The sequence below is a fragment of the Coregonus lavaretus genome, assembly GCF_964263955.1.
Source record: "Coregonus lavaretus genome assembly, contig: HAP1_SCAFFOLD_430, whole genome shotgun sequence".
NCBI lineage: Eukaryota > Metazoa > Chordata > Actinopteri > Salmoniformes > Salmonidae > Coregonus > Coregonus lavaretus.
In genome coordinates, this window is record NW_028166829.1 from 147,800 (window position 1) to 171,103 (window position 23,304).

The window sequence follows — 23,304 nt, forward strand, 5'->3', positions numbered from 1 at the left end:
ATACAGTGCATTCTGAAAGTATTCAGACCCCTTGACTTTTTCAACCAAAAAAAAAGTCACAGCCTTATTGTAATTTTTTTTATTTTTTTTACAAACAACAACAAAAATCCCTCATCAATCTACACACAATACCCCATAATGACAAAGTGGAAACCGGTTTAGACATTTTTGCAAAACCTTATTTACATTAGTATTCCAGACCCTTTGCTATGAACCTCGAAATTTAGCTCAGGTGCATCCTATTTCCATTGATATTCCTTGAGATGTTTCTACAACTTGATTGGAGTCCACCTGAGATAAATTCAATTGATTGGACATGGTTTGAAAAGGCACACACCTGTCTATATAACATCCCACAGTTGACATTGCATGTCAGAGCAAAAACCAAGCCATGAGGTTGAAGGAATTGTCCGTAGAGCTCCGAGACAGGATTGTGATGAGGCACAGATCTGGGGAAGGGTACCAAAAAATTTCTGCAGCATTGAAGGTCCCCAAGAACACCGTGGCCTCCTCCATTCTTAAATGGAAGAAGTTTGGAATCACCAAGATTCTTCCTAGAGCTGTCCGCCCGGCCAACTGCGCAATCGGAGGAGAAGGGCCTTGGTCAGGGAGGTGACCAAGAACCCGATGATCACTTTGACAGAGCTCCAGAGTTCAGCCCGCTTGGAGTTTGCCAAGAGGCACCTAAAGGACTCTGACCATGAGAAACAAGATTCTCTGGTCTGTTGTTACCAAGATTGAACTCTTTGGCCTGAATGCCAAGCGTCACTTCTGGAGGAAACCTGGCACCATGCCTACGGTGAAGCATGGTCGTGGCAGTATCATGCTGTGCGGATGTTTTTCAGAGGCAGTGACTGGGAGACTAGTCAGGATCGAGGAAATAATGAACGGAGCAAAGTACAGAGAGATCCTTGATGAAAACCTGCTCCAGAGCGCTCAGGACTTCAGACTGGGGCGAAGGTTCACCTGGCCCAGCCAGAGCCCAGACTTGAACCCGATTGAACATCTCCGGAGAGACCAGAAAATAGCTGTGCAGCAACGCTCCCCATCCAACCTGATAGAGTTTGAGAGGATCTGCAGAGAAGAATGAATGAAACTCCCCAAATACAGGTGTGCCAAGCTTGTAGCATCATACCCAAGAAGACTCGATGCTGTGATCGCTGCCAAAGGTGCTTCAAGAAAGTACTGAGTAAAGGGTCTGAATACTTAGATATTTCAGTTTTTTATTAATAAATTAGGAAAAATGTCTTGTGTGTAGATTGATGAGGGGGAAAAAAACTATTTAACCAACTTTAGAATATGGCTGTAACGTAATAAAATGTGGTAAAAGTCAAGGGGTCTGAATACTTTCAGATTGCACTGTATATAGCCAAGCTATCATTGACTAGGTATTGGCACCCCATGTATATAGCCAAGCTATCATTGACTAGGTATTGGCACCCATGTATATTGCCAAGCTACCATTGACTAGGTATTGGCACCCCATGTATATAGCCAAGCTACCATTGACTAGGTATTGGCACCCCATGTATATAGCCAAGCTACCATTGCTCATCGTGTATTAATTCCTTGTGCTACAATCTTTTTCCTATTATTATAATTGTTGTATTGTGTTCTCCATTGTTGGTCAACATTTCACTGTTAGTCTACACCTGTTGTTTACCAAACATGTGACAAAATGAAATGACTACGTATTTAGTGAATTGTCTTCTAAAACTATACTGAAAAAATATATAAACTTGACATGTAAAGTGTTGGTCCCATGTTTCATGAGCTGAAATAAAAGATCCTGGATATTTTCCATACGCACAAAAAGCTTATTTCTCTCAAATTTGGTGCACAAATTTGTTTCCATTTCTGTTAGTGAGCATTTCTCCTTTGCCAAGATAATCAATCCACCTGCGAGTTGTGGCATATCAAGAAGCTGATTAAACAGCATGATCATTACACAGGTGCACCTTGTGCTGGGTACAATAGAAGGCCACTCTGAAATGTGCAGTTTTGTCACACAACACAATGCCACAGATGTCTACATTTTGAGGGAGTGCACAATTGGCATGCTGACTGCAGGAATGTTTACAAGAGCTGTTGCCAGAGAATTGAATGTACATTTCTCTACCGAGAATTTGGCAGAACGTCCAACTGGCTTCACAGCCGCAGACCATGTGTCACCGTGCAAGCCCAGGACCTCCACATCTGGCTTCTTCACCTGCAGGATAATCTGAGATCAGCCACCCGGACAGCTGATGAATCTGAGGAGTATTTCTATCTGTAATAAAGCCCTTTAGTGGGGAAAAATCATTCTTATTGGCTGATGGGTGGGCCTGGCTCCCAAATGGTTGGGCCTATGCCTTCCCAGGCCCACCCATGGCTGCGCCCTTGCCCATTCATGTGAAATCCATAGAATAGGGCCTAATGAATTTATTTCAATTGACTGATTTCCTTATATGCACTGTACCCCAGTAAAATTGTTGAATGTTGTGTTTATATTTTTGTTCAGTTAAAATCTTACCAAAAAACTGATGATGAATATGTTTGGAAAACTGCATTGATCTGCCAATGAAAAATAATGTTTGTACATGAATTTGTACTGGTCAACCTCTCCTCCTCTTTTGTATTCAGTTCTTCAATATCATATCTGATAGTATGAATGGTTCTTATGATTGTATTCAGTTCTTCCATATTAGATCTGACAGTATGAATGGTTCTTATGGTTGTATTCAGTTCTTCCATATTAGATCTGACCGTATTAATGCTTCTTATGGTCTGAGTGCCTGGAGTGACTACAGTCATACCAAGTTTTCTTTGACCCTGTGATCTCACCAGGACAGAACCACCAGATGGTGGCAGTGATGTACCTTTCATTGATATGAATGCTCAGAGTGAAAGACCTGAGTACTCACATGTGATGGCCCACATCAACCACAACCTTTCCTATTGTGTTAGTAAGGACCACAGCATATTCGGCAGCCATTGTTCAAAATGTGTTGATACATACGGTACAATGGGAGGGGGTGTGGCATTCACAGGGGACCAGGAAGTTGATCTCAGACTTCTATTTAGGACTGGGATCCTATCCAGATTTGACAAATTAACAGTGAGGACAAACCCAGCCTGCCTCTCTCCTTCCACACTGATTCTAAACCTACAGTCACCTAGTCCTGATTGTGACAGTGGAGCCTAGTTTGCATTGCAGGATCTAGAGATGGCATCAGTAGACAGTTTTCTATTGGCCTAGGTTTATTTGACCAAAAAACATTTAGCAAAGAAATCATTGCAACATGATGGAAACGGCAGATACAGGAGACATTTTCTAAAGATCCACAAATGTTTTATCTTTTCAACAGGGGCAGGAAAACATTGAAGAACCACAGTTCAATGCCGCGAAGGTGTAAAAATGGCGCTGCTAAAATCAGAGATTCTTCTCCTGAGTACATACCTTCGAATCTTGAGTACACACCGACGTCCCCTGTATATAAACCTTACATATAGGACTTCAAGTTGTAAAATAGTGAACTACTCCTTTAATGTAGTGGTAGGTGCTATGAAAGGGATGTTAAAAAAAACAACGATATAATGTTGTATTTTGTTCATTAGTCCACTGTTAATACAACGGCAAAAATGTTGCATGTTAGCAATTAAGTTTTCAAGATTTCAGTACAGAGAAACAAGTGTGATGATGCAAATGAGGAAAATTATAATTGCATAAAATTTGCATCATCACACTTGTTGCAATGTACTACAGTGTTTCCCAATCCTGGTCCAGGGGACACAAAGGGGTGCCCTTTTTAGTTTTTGCCCTAACACTCACACAGTGGATTCAACTAAGCAACTCAAGCCTTTGAATGGAATAAGGTATGTGAGGGCAAAAACACACATGTACACATTTTTACATTTACATTTGAGTCATTTAGCAGACGCTCTTATTAAATATGGTTTCTACTGACTCCTTGTGGATTTGTGTAATTCGATAAGAACTGCCTTGTTAAATAAAGGTTCAATAATAATACAATATGTACATAATAAAATGGCCACTGTAAAACACACAGGGTGTTCACTCCTTAGGCCTACCTTCCTTTCTGCGTCGGACTTCTGAATCTACTTCTGAAGGTACCATGCTTAGATTCATAATAACATCTCAGATTGAACTCTTCCCAAACAGCGACAGTTTCGTTGCAAACAAGACACACTAGTTTGATATTGGAGAAATACAATGAATATATTTTAATAGAACAGGTAGGACTATTAATACAGACATTGGTGATTTTACCACTGTAATCAGATGGACATCATTGTGTTATGGTCATTGAATTGATTAGCCCACTAACCACGTGTTAAATGTGTAGTGTAGCTTCACTGTGTAGGACTATGAATTGGGCAGCTATAGGCTATTTGTTAATAGGCTAATTATGTTCTGGCCTGCAGACTAGCTACAAGCTCAGCAACAAATTGACTGGAGGCCAAACCTAGTTGCCAACCCCCCTATATTGTAAATTCAATCTGGTTGGTATAAGATTGAAATGGGAAAATAATGTACCTGTGAACACCCTATGAAATAGCTCCCCAATACCGTCTGATGTATATATTTAATGTATTACATGAATGGTGACCACAGCCCTTCCGCCAATCCATTTAAAACGTGTTTGACTGTGTTTTTCCCTCCCTGCTGAATGTATCCAATGTTCCATATCAAATGGGTCCTATTATGACACATCTGGCAGTTTCTTCTCTCCATCTTTCTTGGCCTAGTATCATTTTTTACAAACATCTGTGTTTTTTGTTCACTACCATGTCAGGAAAATACCATGGTACTGGTGCAACTACCATGGTATTTCCCTGACATGGTAGTGACCCAAAAAAACGTTATAGTACCTTGGAATTTTGTTGTTCATTGTACTACGATGGTACATTTTTGTAAGAGCTGTCCTTCACATCAGAGTGCTAATGCTGGCTCTTTGCGTCTCTCGATCATGTCGCGCGGACCGGGCACAAAGCTCAAGGAGCGCTCTTCCCTCCGGTAGTTATTTAGCAAGCCTGATAACACATCACTCCCGACAGACACAAGCAAAAACTCTTGCATGAATGTAGAAGCCTATACAACTAAACACTAGCGATCTGACCTGCTGTATTGAATGGAAACTGCAGGCTACTAACAACAGCAGCTACATAGTCTAGCCTACTATGGCCCTGTCCCTCTGTCCAGGGTAAACAAAGAGGTAATGTTGTGTCTTGTATATACAGTATAGGTCATTTGTTTGAGAGAATGTGAATGGGATAACATTTGGTTCATATATAGACACTAACTATTTGATTTAAAACAGTTTGTTTCATTTAATTATACACAAAAAGATGTTGCCCAGATCAAATTAATGTACAAACAGTATTTTTCATTACATTTGAGTCATTTAGCAGATGCTCTTATCCAGAGCAACTTACAGAACCAATTAGGGTTAATTGCCTTGATCAAGGGAACAACGACAGATTTTTCACTATGTTGGCTCAGGATTGAAAACCAGCGACCTTTCAGTTACTGGCCCAACACTCTTAACCACTAGGCTACCTGCGGCCAGATCAATTAACTTCAATACAGTTATCCAAATACATTCATAATCAATGAATAAAATAATGAATCTAATTTTAAAAGATAATTTAAAAAACACAAGTAGTCGATTCATAGCCTTTTTATAATTAATAAAATTTTAGTAATATAAAATAATCCACCCAAACTAATGCTGAAAACTGATCATCACACCATCTTTATCTGATATACACTGAGTGTACAAAACATTAGGAACACCTTCCTAATATTGAGTTGCACCCCCCCCTGTCCTCAGAACAGCCTCAATTCGTCGGGGCATGGACTCTCCAAGGTGTTGAGAGCGTTCCACAGGGATGCTGGTCCATGTTGACTGCAATGCTTCCCACAGTTGTGTCAGGTTGGCTGGGAGTGGATCTCTACTCCGAATAGCTCATTCCATCTCCTCCCACAGATGCACAATTGGATTGAGATCTGGTGACTCGGCAGGCCACTGCAGTAAGCTGAATTCACTGTCATGTTCTTGGAACCATTCCTGGACAAGGCTTGTTGCATGGGGCATAATCCTGCTGAAAAAATCTACACTGCTCGAAAAAATAAAGGGAACACTTAAACAACACAATGTAACTCCAAGTCAATCACACATCTGTGAAATCAAACTGTCCACTTAGGAAGCAACACTGATTGACAATACATTTCACATGCTGTTGTGCAAATGGAATAAACAACAGGTGGAAATTATAGGCAATTAACAAGACACCCCCAATAAAGAAGTGGTTCTGCAGGTGGTGACCACAGACCACTTCTCAGTTCCTATGCTTCCTGGCTGATGTTTTGGTCACTTTTGAATGCTGGCGGTGCTTTCACTCTAGTGGTAGCATGAGACGGAGTCTACAACCCACACAAGTGGCTCAGGTAGTGCAGCTCATCCAGGATGGCACATCAATGCGAGCTGTGGCAAGAAGGTTTGCTGTGTCTGTCAGCGTAGTGTCCAGAGCATGGAGGCGCTACCAGGAGACAGGCCAGTACATCAGGAGACGTGGAGGAGGCCGTAGGAGGGCAACAACCCAGCAGCAGGACCGCTACCTCCGCCTTTTTGCAAGGAGGAGCAGGAGGAGCACTGCCAGAGCCCTGCAAAATGACCTCCAGCAGGCCACAAATGTGCATGTGTCTGCTCAAACGGTCAGAAACAGACTCCATGAGGGTGGTATGAGGGCCCGACGTCCACAGGTGGGGGTTGTGCTTACAGCCCAACACCGTGCAGGACGTTTGGCATTTGCCAGAGAACACCAAGACTGGCAAATTCGCCACTGGCGCCCTGTGCTCTTCACAGATGAAAGCAGGTTCACACTGAGCACGTGACAGACGTGACAGAGTCTGGAGACACCGTGGAGATCGTGCTGCTGCCTGCAACATCCTCCAGCATGACCGGTTTGGCGGTGGGCCAGTCATGGTGTGGGGTGGCATTTCTTTGGGGGGCCGCACAGCCCTCCATGTGCTCGCCAGAGGTAGCCTGACTGCCATTAGGTAATGAGATTAGATCCTCAGACCCCTTGTGAGACCATATGCTGGTGCGGTTGGCCCTGCGTTCCTCCTAATGCAAGACAATGCTAGACCTCATGTGGCTGGAGTGTGTCAGCAGTTCCTGCAAGAGGAAGGCATTGATGCTATGGACTGGCCCGCCCGTTCCCCAGACCTGAATCCAATTGAGCACATCTGGGACATCATGTCTCGCTCCATCCACCAACGCCACGTTGCACCACAGACTGTCCAGGAGTTGGCGGATGCTTTAGTCCAGGTCTGGGAGGAGATCCCTCAGGAGACCATCCGCCACCTCATCAGGAGCATGCCCAGGCGTTGTAGGGAGGTCATACAGGCACGTGGAGGCCACACACACTACTGAGCCTCATTTTGACTTGTTTTAAGGACATTACATCAAAGTTGGATCAGCCTGTAGTGTGGTTTTCCACTTTAACTTTGAGGGTGACTCCAAATCCAGACCTCCATGGGTTGATACATTTGATTTCCATTCATAATTTGTGTGATTTTGTTGTCAGCACATTCAACTATGTAAAGAAAAAAGTATTTAATAAGATTATTTCATTCATTCAGATCTAGGATGGGTTGTTTAAGTGTTCCCTTTATTTTTTTGAGCAGTGTATTTTGCAGATGGATACACTGCTGCCATGAAGGGATGCACCTGATTGGTAACGATGTTTAGATATCCTGTGGCAGTCAAACATTGCTCCACTTTTATCAAGGGGCCCAATGAGTACCATGAAATCCCACCCCACACCACCACCACCAGCCTGCAATGCTGACACACGGCATGGATGCATGTACTCATGGTTTTCTCCATACCTTAGTCATTACAGTAGAAGCTAACAAAACACACCAAAACTGACAAGGTGAACACTGATCAGTAAAGTAAAGAGAAGCTAACATTCTATAACGTTCCCTTTGATTTTGAATTTTAGGACCCCTTTAGTTATAAAAATATATATTTAAAAATGAATTTGGCCTTTACTACTATATCCAATAGAAACACATTGAATAACGCATTCATAAATGGCCCAAAAACAGACTAATGGTGAAAACTGATCATCACATCATCTCTATCTGATACATTCAGTACAATGTAGTATTTCATTAGGATCCCCAGCGGCTACTCTTCCTGGGGTACAAACAGGAAACACAAAAAATACATCAAATACATCATCATGCACTACATTTACAATTTAGTCATGTTGCAGATGCTCCCATCCAGAGAGACCCACAGCTAGTGCATTCATCTTATGATAGCCAGGAGAGACAACATAGTGGCTACTAAAAACTCCCTATGAAGCAGGAACCTAGGGAGAAACATAGAGAGGAACCAGGCTCAAAGGGGTGGCCAGTCCTCTTCTGGCTGTACCAGGTGACATATGTTTACATATCAGTAGGCTGTACAATACAAAAAGGGGGGGGGGGAAACTATTCTAAAAGTTGGTAAGAGTCAAAAGCTAAAAAGGGGCAAAAGTCATGCAAATTATGAGCCATATCATCCTCAACAGCAAACACAGGTTCTTAGAAATGTTTTCACATTTATTAAAAACAATACCTTATTTACATACACCTTAGCCAAATACATTTAAACTCAGTTTTTCACAATTCCTGACATTTAATCCTAGTAAAAATTCCCTGTCTTAGGTCAGTTAGGATCACCACTTTATTTTAAGAATGTGAAATGTCAGAATAATAGAGACAATGATTTATTTCAGCTTTTATTTATTTAATCACATTCGCAGTGGGTCAGAAGTTTACATACTCTCAATTAGTATTTGGTAGCATTGCCTTTAAATTGTTTAACTTGGGTCAAACGTGTCGGGTAGCCTTCCACAAGCTTCCCACAATAAGTTGGGTGAATTTTGGCCCATTCCTCCTGACAGGGTTGGTGTAACTGAGTCAGGTTTGTAGGCCTCCTTGCTCGCACACACCTTTTCAATTCTGCCCACAAATGTTCTATAGGATTGAGGTCAGGGCTTTGTGATGGCGACTCCAATACCTTGACTTTGTTGTCCTTAAGCCATTTTGCCACAACTTGGAAGTATGCTTGGGGTCATTGTCCATTTGGAAGACCCATTTGCGACTAACCTTTAACTTCCTGACTGATGTCTTGAGATGTTGCTTCAATATATCCACATAATGTTCCTTCCTCATGATGCCATCTATTTTGTGAAGTGCACCAATCCCTCCTGCAGCAAAGCACCCCGACAGCATGATGCTGCCACCCCCGTGCTTCACGGTTGGGATGGTGTTCTTCTGCTTGCAAACATAACATTATTTTCCTCCAAACATAACAATGGTCATTATGGCCAAACAGTTTTTTGTTTCATCAGACCAGAGGACATTTCTCAAAAAAAGTACGATCTTTGTCCCCATGTGCAATTGCAAACCGTAGTCTGGCTTTTTTTATGTCGGTTTTGGAGCAGTGGCTTCTTCCTTGCTGAGCGGCCTTTCAGGTTATGTCGATATAAGACGCATTTTACTGTGGATATAGACACTTTTGTACCCGTTTCCTCCAGCATCTTCACAATGTCCTTTGCTGTTGTTCTGGGATTGATTTGCATGTCATCTCTAGGAGACAGAACGCATCTCCTTCCTGAGCGGTATGACGGCTGCGTGGTCCCATGGTGTTTATACTTGCATACTATTGTTTGCACAGATGAACGTGGTCCCTTCAGGCGTTTGGAAATTGCTCCCAAGGATGAACCAGACTTGTAGAGGTCTACACATTTTTTTCTGAGGTCTTGGCTGATTTCTTTTCATTTTCCCATGATGTCAAGCAAAAAGGCACTGAGTTTGAAGGTAGACCTTGAAATACATCCACAGGTACACCTCCTATTGACTCAAATTATGTCAATTAGCCCATCAGAAGCTTCTAAAGCCATGACATCATTTTCTGGAATTTTCCAAGCTGTTTAAAGGCATAGTCAACTTAGTGTATGTAAACTTTTGACCCACTGGAATTGTGATACAGTGAATTATAAGTGAAATAATCTGTCTGTAAACAATTGTTGGAAAAATGACTTGTGTCATGCACAAAGTAGATGTCCTAACCGACTTGCCAAAACTATAGTTTGTTAAAAAGAAATTTGTGGAGTGGTTGAAAAACGAGTTTTAATGACTCCAACCTAAGTGTATGTAAACTTCCGACTTCAACTGAATATGGACAAGCAATGACAGAGCGGCATATACAGTAGAATATTATAGAATACAGTATATACATATGAGATGTGTAAAATAATTCACAACATCAGCTGAGCTAAAAGTTCCTGTTGTTATTTTTTAAATGTGCCATAAGGTTTATTTTATTTTATGTTTTTTTGAATCTGGTTTTATTGCTAGTTTGAGTTACCTGGCAGAGAGTCCCATGTAGTCATGGCTTTATTTAATACTGTGCGTTTCCCAGCGTCTGTTCTGGACCTGGGGACTGTGAAGAAACCTCTTGCTGCATGTCTTGTGTTGTACCGATGAGTGTCCGAACTAGCTCATTCCCCCAGAAAACTGCAGAGGAAAGCAGCACCACCCAGTCATCTATCAGACCTCACTGAGTGTATTCAACCCTAAGGGCAAATCCAAGGTCATCTCAATATCTTTACAGTAGAAGATAACAAAACACACAAAAATTGTGTCACAATTCTCTCACAGTGAGAAACAATAGGATTACAATAATAATAATAATAATATGCCATTTAGCAGACGCTTTTATCCAAAGTGACTTACAGTCATGAGTGCATACATTTTTTTATTATTATTTTTGTGTATGGGTGGTCCCGGGGATCGAACCCACTACCTTGGCGTTACAAGCGCCGTGCTCTACCAGCTGAGCTATAGAGGATCACAATTGAGTGTTAATGTTATCAAATTCACTGTTACCACTTCCTTTATGAGGTGAGAATTAAGTGATGGAGTGACTTTAATCTCAACTTGTCTGAGACAACTGAGGCTTCTCTCCTGTGTGTATACGTTGATGTGTTTTTAAGTTAAGGTGTTGAGAGAAACTCTTCCCACAGTCAGAGCAGTAGTAAGGTTTCTCTCCTGTGTGTGTTCTCCGGTGAACTTTTAGCTTAGCTGATGTTATAAAACATTTTCCAGTCAGAGCAGAAGTAAGGTTTCTCTCCTGTGTGCACCCTCTGATGCATTTTTAGATTGGTTGATGTTGTGAAGCATTTTACACAATCCAAGCAGGAGTAAGGCTTCTCTCCTGTGTGCACCCTCTGATGCATTTTTAGATTGGTTGATGTTGTGAAGCATTTTACACAATCCGAGCAGGAGTAAGGCTTCTCTCCTGTATGCATACGTTCATGTAGTTTTAAGTCGCCCAGTCGAGAGCAACTCTTTCCACAGTAAGAGCAGTAGTATGGCTTCTCTCCTGTGTGTGTTCTCCGATGAACTTTTAGCTTAGCTGATGTTATAAAACATTTTCCACAGTCAGAGCAGAAGTAAGGCTTCTCTCCTGTGTGTGTTCTCTGATGAACTTTTAGCTCCGCTGATGATTTAAAACATTTTCCACAGTCAGAGCAGCAGTACGGCTTCTCTCCTGTGTGTATATGTTCATGTCTTTTTAAGTGGCCCAGTTGAGAGAAACTCTTTCCACAGTCTGAGCAGGAGTAAGACTTCTCTCCTGTATGTATACGTTCATGTCTTTTTAAGTGGCCCAGTTGAGAGAAACTCTTTCCACAGTCTGAGCAGGAGTAAGACTTCTCTCCTGTATGTATACGTTCATGTATTTTTAGGTCGGCCAGTCGAGAGAAACATTTTCCACAGTAAGAGCAGGCGTAAGGCTTCTCTCCTGTGTGCACTCTCTGATGAACTGTCAGAGCCTTTGATGTTGTGAAATTCTTCCCACAGTCAGTGCAGAAATACAGATTCTTGCCTGTGTGTATTTGTAGGTGTATTTTTAACTTTGATAGAATTGGGAAAATCTCCTCACAATGTGGGCAGTGGTGAGACCTCTTAGCTCTGTGATCTTCCTGCTGTTGCTCTCTGGATGTAGAGAATGTCTCAATACGGTCTCCTGTGTGAACAACATCAGAAGAACCAGTCAATTGGTGTAATATACAGTACCAGTCAAAGGCTGACACACCTACTCATTCAAGGGTTTTCTTTATTTTTTACTATTTTCTACCTTGTAGAAGAATAGTGAAGACATCAGACCTATTCTATAACACATATGGAATCATGTAGTAACCCAAAAAAGTGTTAAACATATGTTATATTTTAGATTCTTCAATGTAGCCACCCTTTGCCTTGACAGCTTTCCAAACTCTTGGCATTCTCTCAACCAACTTCACCTGGAATACTTTTCCAACAGTCTTGAAGGAGTTCCCACATATGCTTAGCACTTGTTGGCTGCTTTTCCTTCACTCTGCGGTCCAACTCATCCCAAATCTCAATTGGGTTGAGGTCGGGTGATTGTGGAGGCCAGGTCATCTGATGCAGCACTCCATCACTCTCCTTCTTGGTCAAATAGCACTTACACAGCCTGTAGGTGTGTTGGGTCATTGTCCTGTTGAAAAACAAATGATAGTCCCACTAAGCGCAAACCAGATGGGATGGCGTATCACTGCAGAATGCTGTGGAGCCATGCTGGTTAAGTGTGCCTTGAATTCTAAATAGATCACAGACAGTGTCACCAGCAAAGCACCCCCACACCATCACACATCCTCCTCCATGCTTCACGGTGGGATCTACACATGCAGAGATCTTCCGTTCACCTACTCTGTGTCTCACAAAGACACGGCTGTTGGAACCAAAAATCTGACATTTGGACTCATCAGACCAATGGACAGATTTCCACCGGTCTAATGTCCATTGCTCGTGTTTTTTTGCCCAAGAAAGTATCTTCTTCTTATTGGTGTCCTTTAGTAGTGGTTTCTTTGCAGCAATTTGACCTTGAAGGCCTGATTCACACAGTCTCCTCTGAACAGTTGATGTTGAGATTTGTCTGTTACTTGAACTCTGAATAATTTATTTGGGCTGCAATTTCTGAGGCTGGTAACTATAATGAACTTGCCATTTACATTTTTACATTTTTTAGCAGACACTCTTATCCAGAGAGACTTACAGTTAGTATAATATGGACTTGGTCTTTTAGCAAATAGGGTTATCTTCTGCATACCACCCCTACCTTGTCACAACACAACTGATTGGCTCAAAAGCATTAAGGAAAGAAATTCCACAAATTAACTTTAACAAGGCACACCTGTTAATTGAAATGCATTCCAGGTGTGCCAAGAGTGTGCAAAGCTGTAATCAAGGCAAAGGGTGGCTACTTAGAAGAACTTAAAATATAAAATATATTTCGATTTGATTAACACTTTTTTGGTTACTAAACGATTCCATATGTGTTGTTGAATAGCTTTGATGTCTTCACTACTATTACACAATGTAGGATGTAGGAAATAGTCTAAATAAAGATAAACCCTTGAATGAGTAGGTGTGTCCAATCCTTTGACTGGTAATGTACATGTCAATCACATTTATTTTTTGAAGCCCTTTTTACATCCGCAAAGTCACCAAGTGCTTTACAGAAACCCTTCCTAAAATCACGAAAGAGCAAGCAATGCAGATGTAGAAGCACAGTGGCGACTAAAAACTCCCTATAAAGCAGGAACCTAGGGAGAAACATGGAGAGGAACCAGTCCTCTTCTGGCTGTACCGGGTGACATATGTTTTCATATCAGTAGGCTGTACAATACAAAAGGGAACAAAAACTATTCTAAAAGTGGGTAAGAGTCAAAAGCTAAAAAGGGACAAAAGTCATGCAAATTATGAGCCATATCATCCTCCACTCACTATCACAAGGGTTAGTAACTACACAGACTAATTTCATAGAACTTAAAACACTGGCAGTTTGTCTACTTCACTTCTTTAGTCTAGTCTCTGATCACTCCAGAATGCCCAGTGAATAAAACAAATGCTGGCAATACTGGTGTCAAACCATGCAAGGGTCAGTAGCATTAAATAATATCTACCTTCTCATTGAAACAGTTTATAATGAAACAGTTCTACTGCAACTTTTCATGCACAGTGGGAAGTTGGAATGAATAACACAAACTTAGTTAGATAGAACCTGCTCTTACCATGAGAAACAGATTTCCCAATCTTCTCCTCCTCTTCTTCATCTTTAATGTTGACATTCAGCTCCAGTGTTTGACTGCAGTCTTCCAGCTTCACTGATGCCATCTCTGGATCCTGCAGTGCAAACTGGGCTCCACTGTCACAATCAGGACCCACTGACTGTAGGTTTGGACTTAGTGTGGAAGGAGAGGGGCAGGCTGGGTTTGTCCTCACTGTTGATGTTACCGGCATCATACCTAGTTGGCAAGTAGTAATAAAGAGAAACGGAAACAAAAGTTATTGTCTTGACAATTCAGGGACATTCTTTATTCTCTAAAAATATTTTGTATTTTTCAATCATCTAATTCAGTGTTTGACTGAAAAAGTACTAATTTTGGGTGCCGGTACGGTATATATTTAGGTGCAGGAGCCCCACAATACCTTTGAGCTAATATTCTATAAGAGGAACATGAGCTCAAGCAGTAGACATTTCAGGTGCTGACATTCAGCTCTGTTGAGCTTCTGTCCAAGTCAAACACTGATCTCATTTTAATAGATCAGGTAGCTAAGAATTGACAACAAATAATTAACATTACAAAGTACACACTACACAATGTACAGTTGAAGACGGAAGTGTACATACACCTTAGCCAAATACATTTAAACTCAGTATTACACAATTCCTGATATTTAATCTTAGTAAAAATTCCCAGTCTTGCGTCAGTTAGGATCACCACTTTATTTTAAGTGAAAATGTCAGAATAATAGTAGAGAGAATGATTTATTTCAGCTTTTATTTCCTTCATCAGATTCCCAGTGGGTCAGATGTTTACATACACACAATTAGTATTTGGTAGCATTGCCTTTAAATTGTTTAGCTTGGGTCAAACGTGTCGGGTAGCCTTCCACAAGCTTCCCACAATAAGTTGGGTGAATTTTGGCCCATTCCTCCTGACAGAGCTGGTGTAACTGAGTCAGGTTTGTAGGCCTCCTTGCTCGCACACGCTTTTTCAGTTCTGCCCACACATTTTCTATAGGATTGAGGTCAGGGCTTTGTGATGGCCACTCCAATACCTTGACATGTTGTCCTTAAGCCATTTTGCCACAACTTTGGATGTATGCTTGTGGTAATTGTCCATTTGGAAGACCTATTTGCGACCAAGCTTTATCTTCCTGACTGATATCTTGAGATGTTGCTTCAATATATCCACATCATGTTCCTTCCTCATGATGCCATCTATTTTGTGAAGTGCACCAGTCTCTCCTGCAGCAAAGCACCCCCACAGCATGATGCTGCCACCCCTGTGCTTCGCGGTTGGCATGGAGTTCTTCGGCTTGCAAGCATCCCCCTTTTTCCTCCAAACATAACGATGGTCAATATGGCCAAGCAGTTATATTTTTGTTTCATCAGACCAGAGGACATTTCTCCAAAAAGTACGATATTTGTCCCCATGTGCAGTTGCAAACCATAGTCTGGCTTTTTTATGGCGGTTTTGGAGCAGTTGCTTCTTCCTTGCTGAGTGGCCTTTCAGGTTATGTCGATATAGGACACGGTTTACTGTGGATATAAATACTTTTGTACCTGTTTCCTCCAGCATCTTCACAAGGTCCTTTGCTGTTGTTCTGGGATTGATTTGCACTTTTCGCACCAAAGTACGTTCATCTCTAGGAGACAGAACGCGTCTCCTTCCTGAGCGGTATGACGGCTGTGTGGTCCCATGGTGTTTATACTTGCGTACTATTGTTTGTACAGATGAACGTGGAACCTTCAGGCATTTGAAAATTGCTCCCAAGGATGAACCAGACTTGTGGAGGTGTACCATTTTTTTCCTGAGGTCTTGGCTGATTTATTTTGATTTTCCCATGATGTCAAGCAAAGAGGCACTGAGTTTGAAGGTAGGCCTTGAAATACATTTAGAGGTACACCTCCAATTGACTCAAATTATGTCAATTAGAATATCAGAAGCTTCTAAAGCCATGACATCATTTTCTGGAATTTTCAAAGCTGTTTAAAAGGCACAGTCAACTTAGTGAATGTAAACTTCTGACCCACTGGAATTGTGATACAGTGAATTATAAGTGAAATAATCTGTCTGTAAACAATTGTTGGAAAAATTACTTGTCATTACTTGCCAAAAGTATAGTTTGTTAACAAGAACTTTGTGGAGTGGTTGAAAAACGAGTTTTAATGACTAAACTTCCGACTTCAACTGAGATATAGATATATATATATATATACACACACACACACACACACACACACACACACACCACCAAGACTCTTCCTAGAGCTGCCCGCCTGGCCAAAGTGAGCAATCGGGGGTGAAAGACGATAGTCAAGAAGGTGACCAAGAAGCCGATGGTCACTCTGACAGAGCTCCAGAGTTCCTTGGTAGAGATAGGAGAAACTTCCAAAAGGACAACCATCTCTGCAGCACTCCACCAATCAGGCCATTATGGTGGAGTGGCCAGACGGAAGCCACTCCTCAGTAATTTTATTTAACCAGGTAAGCCAGTTGAGAACAAGTTCTCATTTACAACTGCGACCTGGCGAAGATAAAGCAAAGCAGTGCGATTAAAAACAACAACAGAGTTACATATGGGGTAAAACAAAACATAAAGTCAAAAATACAACAGAAAATATATATACAGTGTGTGCAAATGTAGTAAGTTATGGAGATAGGCAATAAACAGGCCATAGTGCAAAACAGTTACAATTTCGTATTAACACTGGAATGATAGATGTGCAAAAGATTATGTGCAATTTGAGATACTGGGGTGCAAATTAGCAAAATAAATAACAATATGGGGATGAGGTAGTTGGGTGGGCTAATTTCAGAATGACTGTGTACAGGTGCAGTGATCGGTAAGCTGCTCTGACAACTGACGCTTAAAGTTAGTAAGGGAGATAAGAGTCTCCAGCTTCAGAGATTTTTGCAGGTCGTTCCAGTCATTGACAGCAGAGAACTGGAAGGAATGGCGGCCAAAGGAGGTGTTGGCTTTGGGGATGACCAGTGAGATATACCTGCTGGAGCGCAGACTACGGGTGGGTGTTGCTATGGTGACCAGTGAGCTAAGATAAGATGGGGATTTGCCTAGCAGTGATTTATAGATGACCTGGAGCCAGTGGGTTTGGCGACGAATATGTAGTGAGGGCAAGCCAACAAGAGCATACAGGTCACAATGTTGGGTAGTATATGGGGCTTTGGTGACAAAACGGATAACACTGTGATAGACTACATCCAATTTGCTGAGTAGAGTGTTGGAGGCTAATTTGTAAATGACATCGCCGAAGTCAAGGATCAGTAGGATAGTCAGTTTTACGAGGGCATGTTTGGCAGCATGAGTGAAGGAGGCTTTGTTGCGAAATAGGAAGCCGATTCTAGATCTAACTTTTGAATGGAGATACTTAATGTGAGTCTGGAAGGATAGTTTACAGTCTAACCAGACACCTAGGTATTTGTAGTTGTCCACATACTCTAGGTCAGACCCGCCGAGAGTAGTGATTCTAGTCGGGTGCAAGCAGCGTTTGGTTGAAGAGCATGCATTTAGTATTACTAGTGTTTAAGAGCAGTTGGAGGCAAGGAAGGAGTGTTGTATGGCGTTGAAGCTCGTTTGGAGGTTTGTTAACACAGTGTCCAATGAAGGGCCAGATGTATACAAAATGGTGTCGTCCGCATAGAGGTGGATCCGAGCGTCACCAGCAGCAAGAGCGACATCATTGATATACACAGAGAATAGAGTCGGCCCGAGAATTGAACCCTGTGACACCCCCATAGAGACGGCCAGAGGTCCAGACAACAGGCCCTCCGATTTGACACTCTAAACTCTATCTGAGAAGTAGTTGGTGAAGCAGGCGAAGCAGTCATTAGAGAAACCAAGGCTATTTAGTCTGCCAATAAGAATGCGGTGGTTGACAGAGTCGAAAGCCTTGGCCAGGTCGATGAAGATGGCTGCGCAGTACTGTCTTTTATCGATCGCGGTTATAATATCGTTTAGGATCTTGAGCGTGGCTGATGTGCACCCATGACCAGCTCGGAAACCGGATTGCATAGCGGAGAAGGTACGGTGGGATTCGAAATGGACGGTGATCTGTTTGTTAACTTGGCTTTCAAATACTTTTGAAAGGCAGGGCAGGATGAATATAGGTCTAACAGTCTGGATCTAGAGTGTCACCCCCTTTGAAGAGGGGGATGACCGCAGCAGCTGTCCAATCTCTGGGGATCTCAGACGTTACGAAAGAGAGGTTGAACAGGCTAGTAATAGGGGTTGTGACAATTTTGGCGGCTAATTTTAGAAAGAAAGGGTCCAGATTGGCTAGCCCAGCTGATTTGTAGGGGTCCAGATTTTTCAGCTCTTTCAGAACATCAGCTGTCTGAATTTGTGTGAAGGAGAAGCGGGGGGGGGGGGGGGGGGCATGGGCACGTTGCAGCGGAGGGGGCAGAGCTGTCCGGGGTAGTGGTAGCCAGGTGGAAAGCATGGCCAGCCGTAGCAAAATGCTTGTTGAAATTCTCGATTATTGTAGATTTATCTGTGGTGACAGTGTTTCATAGTCTCAGTGCAGTGGGCAGTTGGGAGGAGATGCTCTTATTTTCCATGGACTTTACAGTGTCCCAAAACTTTTTGGAGTTAGTGCTACAGGATGCACATTTCTGTTTGAAAAAGCTAGCCTTTGCTTTCCTAACTGATTGTGCATATTGGTTCCTGACTTCCCTAAAAAGTTGCATATCGCGGGGGCTGTTCGATGCTAATGCAGTACGCCACAGGATGTTTTTGTGCTAGTCAAGGGCAGTCAAGTCTGAGGATAAATAAGCATGCCCCATTCAAAAAATTAAGATTGAGAGGAAAGCACTTTTAAAAGAACAACCAGGCATCCTCTACTGACTGAATGAGGTCAATATCCATCCAGGATACCCGGGCCAGGTCAATTAGAAAGGCCTGCTCGCTGAAGTGTTTTAGGGAGCGTTTGACAGTGATGAGGAGTGGTCGTTTGACCGCGGACCCATTACGGACGCAGGCAATCATCGCTGAGATTCTGGTTGAAGACAGCAGAGGTCTATTTAGAGGGTATATTTGTCAGGATGATATCTATGAGGGTGCCCATGTTTACAGATTTGGGGTTGTACCTGGTAGGTTCGTTGATAATTTGTGTGAGATTAAGGGCATCTAGTTTAGATTGTAGGTTGGCCGGGGTGTTAAGCATATCCCAGTTAGGTCACCAAGCAGTACGAACTCTGAGGATAGATGGGGGGCGATCAGTTCACATATGGTGTCCAGGGCACAGCTCTGGGCTGAGGGGGGTTTGTAGCAAGCGGCAGCAGTGGGAGACTTATTTCTGGAAAGGTTGATTTTTAGAAGTAGAAGCTCAAACTGTTTGGGCACAGACCTGGATAGTACAATAGAGCTCTGCAGGCTCTCTCTACAGTAGATTGCAACCCCACCCCCTTTGGCAGTTCTATCGAGACGGAAAATGTTGTAGTTGGAGATGGACATTTCTGGTGGCCTTCCTAAGCCAGGATTCAGACACTGCTAGAACATCAGGGTTGACGGAGTGTGCTAACGCAGTGAATAACTCAAACTTAGGGAGGAGGCTTTGGATGTTAACGTGCAAGAAGCCAAGGCTTTTACGGTTACAGAAGTCAACAAATGATAACGCCTGGGGAGTAGGAGTGATACTGGGGGCTACAGGGCCTGGGTTAACCTCTACATCACCAGAGGAACAGAGGAGGAGTAGAATAAGAATACGGCTAAAGGCTTTAAGTACTGGTCTTCTAGTGCGTTGAGTACAGAGGAAAAAAAGGGGCAGATTTCCGTGCGTTGTAGAATAGATTCAGGGCATTATGTACAGACAAGGATATGGAAGGATATGAGTACAGTGGAGGTAAATCTAAACGTTGGGTAACGATGAAAGAGATAGCATCACTGGAGGCACCGATTGAGTCGGTCTCCGCGTGTATGGGGGGTGGGACAAAGGAACTATCTAAAGGTAGGTTGAGCTGGGCTGGGGGATCTACAGTGAAATAGTACAATAAGAAATAACCGAAACAGCAATAAGCAAAGCATATTGACATGGGAGAGAGGCATAAAGCAATCACAGGTGTTATTCGAGAGAGCTAAGGCAACAGCTGGTAATGGCGACAAAGTTTGGGCTGAGGCTAAACATAAACAGGATGCGGTACCGTATAAAGGAACAGTCCAGCAGGCATCAGCTGTATAGCTGAGTTATCATAAGGTCCGGTGAACAGCAATAGGAGAGTTTGGAGGTAGTTCGGAGGCTGCTATAGCACTGGCGAGCAAGAGGCCATGGCTAGCGTGTGCTAGCAGGCCAGGGCTAGCAGATGGGTCTTCGTGGTCGACGTCGTAACGGGAAGCCTGCTGTAACCACATCAGACGATTTCGTCGGCAGACCAGTCGTGTTGGATCGGCGGGGCTCCGTGTCAACACTAGGAGGTCCCGTCCGGTTGACAGAGAGGTAGATAGCCGGGAAATGGGCCTGGCTCGAGGCTAGCTCACAGCTAACTGGTGCTTGCTTCTGGGGCAGTGGTGAACAGCCAAACAGCAACATCCAATCGGTTGCGGCTAGCTAGTTGCGATCCGGTGTTAATGTCCAGTGAATCAGTTATTCCGGAAGTAGAATCCGATGTTCTGGGTGAAAACCGCTAACGATGGCTAATAGCAAGTAGCTAGTTAGCTGGCTAGCTAGTTTCAACTGGAGATTCCAGATAAAGGTAAGTCAATAATAGAATCCGTTCCACATTGAGTGAGGCGGGTTGCAGGAAAGTATATGTTGTAGAAGGATGAAAAGTATGATAGGAAAATATGTACGAAAAATACAAAAAAACTAAACAAAAAAAATGGCTATTTACACAGACACACAACAAAGAACGCGACCGCACTGCTACGCCATCTTGGAATAGTAAAGGGCACATGACAGCCCACTTGGAGTTTGCCAAAAGGCACCTCAAGACTCTCAGACCATGAGAAGGAAGATTCTCTGGTCTGATGAAACCAATATTGAACTCTTTGGCCTGAATCCCAAGCATCACATCTGGAGGAAACCTGGCACCATCCCTACGGTGAAGCGTGGTGGTGTCAGCATCATGCTGTGGGGATGTTTTTCAGCGGCAGGGACTAGGACACTAGTCAAGATCGAGGGAAAGATGAACGGAGCAAAGTACAGAGAGATCCTTGATAAACCTGCTCCAGAATGCTCAGGACCTCAGACTGGGGCGAAGGTTCACCTTTCAACAGGACAACTACCCTAAGCACACAGCCAAGACAACGCAGGAGTGGCTTTGGGACAAGTCTCTGAACGTCCTTGAGTGACCCAGCCAGAGCCCGGACTTCAACCCGATCTAACATCTCCGGAGAGACCAGAAAATAGCTGTGAGGCGACGCTCTCCATCCAATCTGACAGAGCTTGAGAGGATCTGCAGAGAAGAATGGGAGAAACGCTCCAATTACAGGTGTGCCAAGCTTGTAGCGTCATACCAAAGAAGACTCGAGGCTGTAATCGCTGCCAAAGGTGCTTAAACAAAGTACTGAGTAAAGGGTCTGAATAGTTATGTAAATGTGATATTTTCATATTTTTTATTATATTTGGTTAAAAAATGTTAGCAACAATTGATAAAAACAAGTTTTTGCTTTGTCATTATGGGGTATTGTGTGTAGATTAATGAGGGAAACAAACAACTTAATCTATTTTAGAATAAGGCTGTAACATACCTAAATGTGGAAAAAGTCAAGGGGTCTGAATAATTTCCCAATGCACTGTATATACAGTGGGGAGAACAAGTACTTGATAACCTGCAAAATCGGCAGTGTTCCTACTTACAAAGCATTCAGAGGTCTGTAATTTTTTTATAGGTACACTTCAACTGTGAGAGACAGAATCTAAAACAAAAATCCAGAAAATCACATTGTATGATTTTTAAGTAATTAATTTGCATATTTTTGCATGACATAAGTATTTGATACATCAGAAAAGCAGAACTTAATATTTGGTACAGAAACCTTTGTTTGCAATTAGAGAGATCATACGTTTCCTGTAGGTCTTGACCAGGTTTGCACACACTGCAGCAGGGATTTTGGCCCACTCCTCCATACAGACCTTCTCCAGATCCTTCAGGTTTCGGGGCTGTCGCTGGGCAATACGGACGTTCAGCTCCCTCCAAAGATGTTCTATTGGGTTCAGGTCTGGAGACTGGCTAGGCCATTCCAGGACCTTGAGATGCTTCTTACGGAGCCACTCCTTAGTTGTCCTGGCTGTGTGTTTCGGGTCGTTGTCATGCTGGAAGACCCAGCCACGACACATCTTCAATGCTCTTACTGAGGGAAGGAGGTTGTTGGCCAAGATCTCGCGATACATGGCCCCATCCATCCTCCCCTCAATATGGTGCAGTCGTCCTGTTCCCTTTGCAGAAAAGCATCCCCAAAGTATGATGTTTCCACCTCCATGCTTCACGGTTGGGATGGTGTTCTTGGGGTTGTACTCATCCTTCTTCCTCCAAACACGGCGAGTGGAGTTTAGACCAAAAAGCTCTATTTTTGTCTCATCAGACCACATGACCATCTCCCATTCCTCCTCTGGATCATCCAGATGGTCATTGGCAAACTTCAGACGGGTCTGGACATGCGCTGGCTTGAGCAGGGGGACCTTGCGTGCGTTGCAGGATTTTAATCCATGACGGCGTAGTGTGTTACTAATGGTTTTTTTGAGACTGTGGTCCCAGCTCCCTTCAGGTCATTGACCAGGTCCTGCCGTGTAGTTCTGGGCTGATCCCTCACCTTCCTCATGATCATTGATGCCCCACGAGGTGAGATCTTGCATGGAGCCCCAGACCGAGGGTGATTGACCCTCATCTTGAACTTCTTCCATTTTCTAATAATTGCGCCAACAGTTGTTGCCTTCTCACCAAGCTGCTTGCCTATTGTCCTGTAGCCCATCCCAGCCTTGTGCAGGTCTACAATTTTATCCCTGATGTCCTTACACAGCTCTCTGGTCTTTGCCATTGTGGAGAGGTTGGAGTCTGTTTGATTGAGTGTGTGGACAGGTGTCTTTTATACAGGTAACGAGTTCAAACAGGTGCAGTTAATACAGGTAATGAGTGGAGAACAGGAGGGCTTTTTCAAGAAAAACTAACAGGTCTGTGAGAGCCGGAATT

At 42.9% G+C, this 23,304-nt stretch overlaps 1 long non-coding RNA gene across 1 annotated transcript; it reads left to right on the top strand.

Annotated features, from left to right (window-relative positions):
- Nucleotides 1-692: 692 nt before the first annotated feature.
- Nucleotides 693-2,603, top strand: LOC311114240. The gene is made up of 2 exons (XR_014611086.1): nt 693-1,388; nt 1,431-2,603. It is a non-coding gene; the product is annotated as an uncharacterized lncRNA (long non-coding RNA).
- Nucleotides 2,604-23,304: the final 20,701 nt, after the last annotated feature.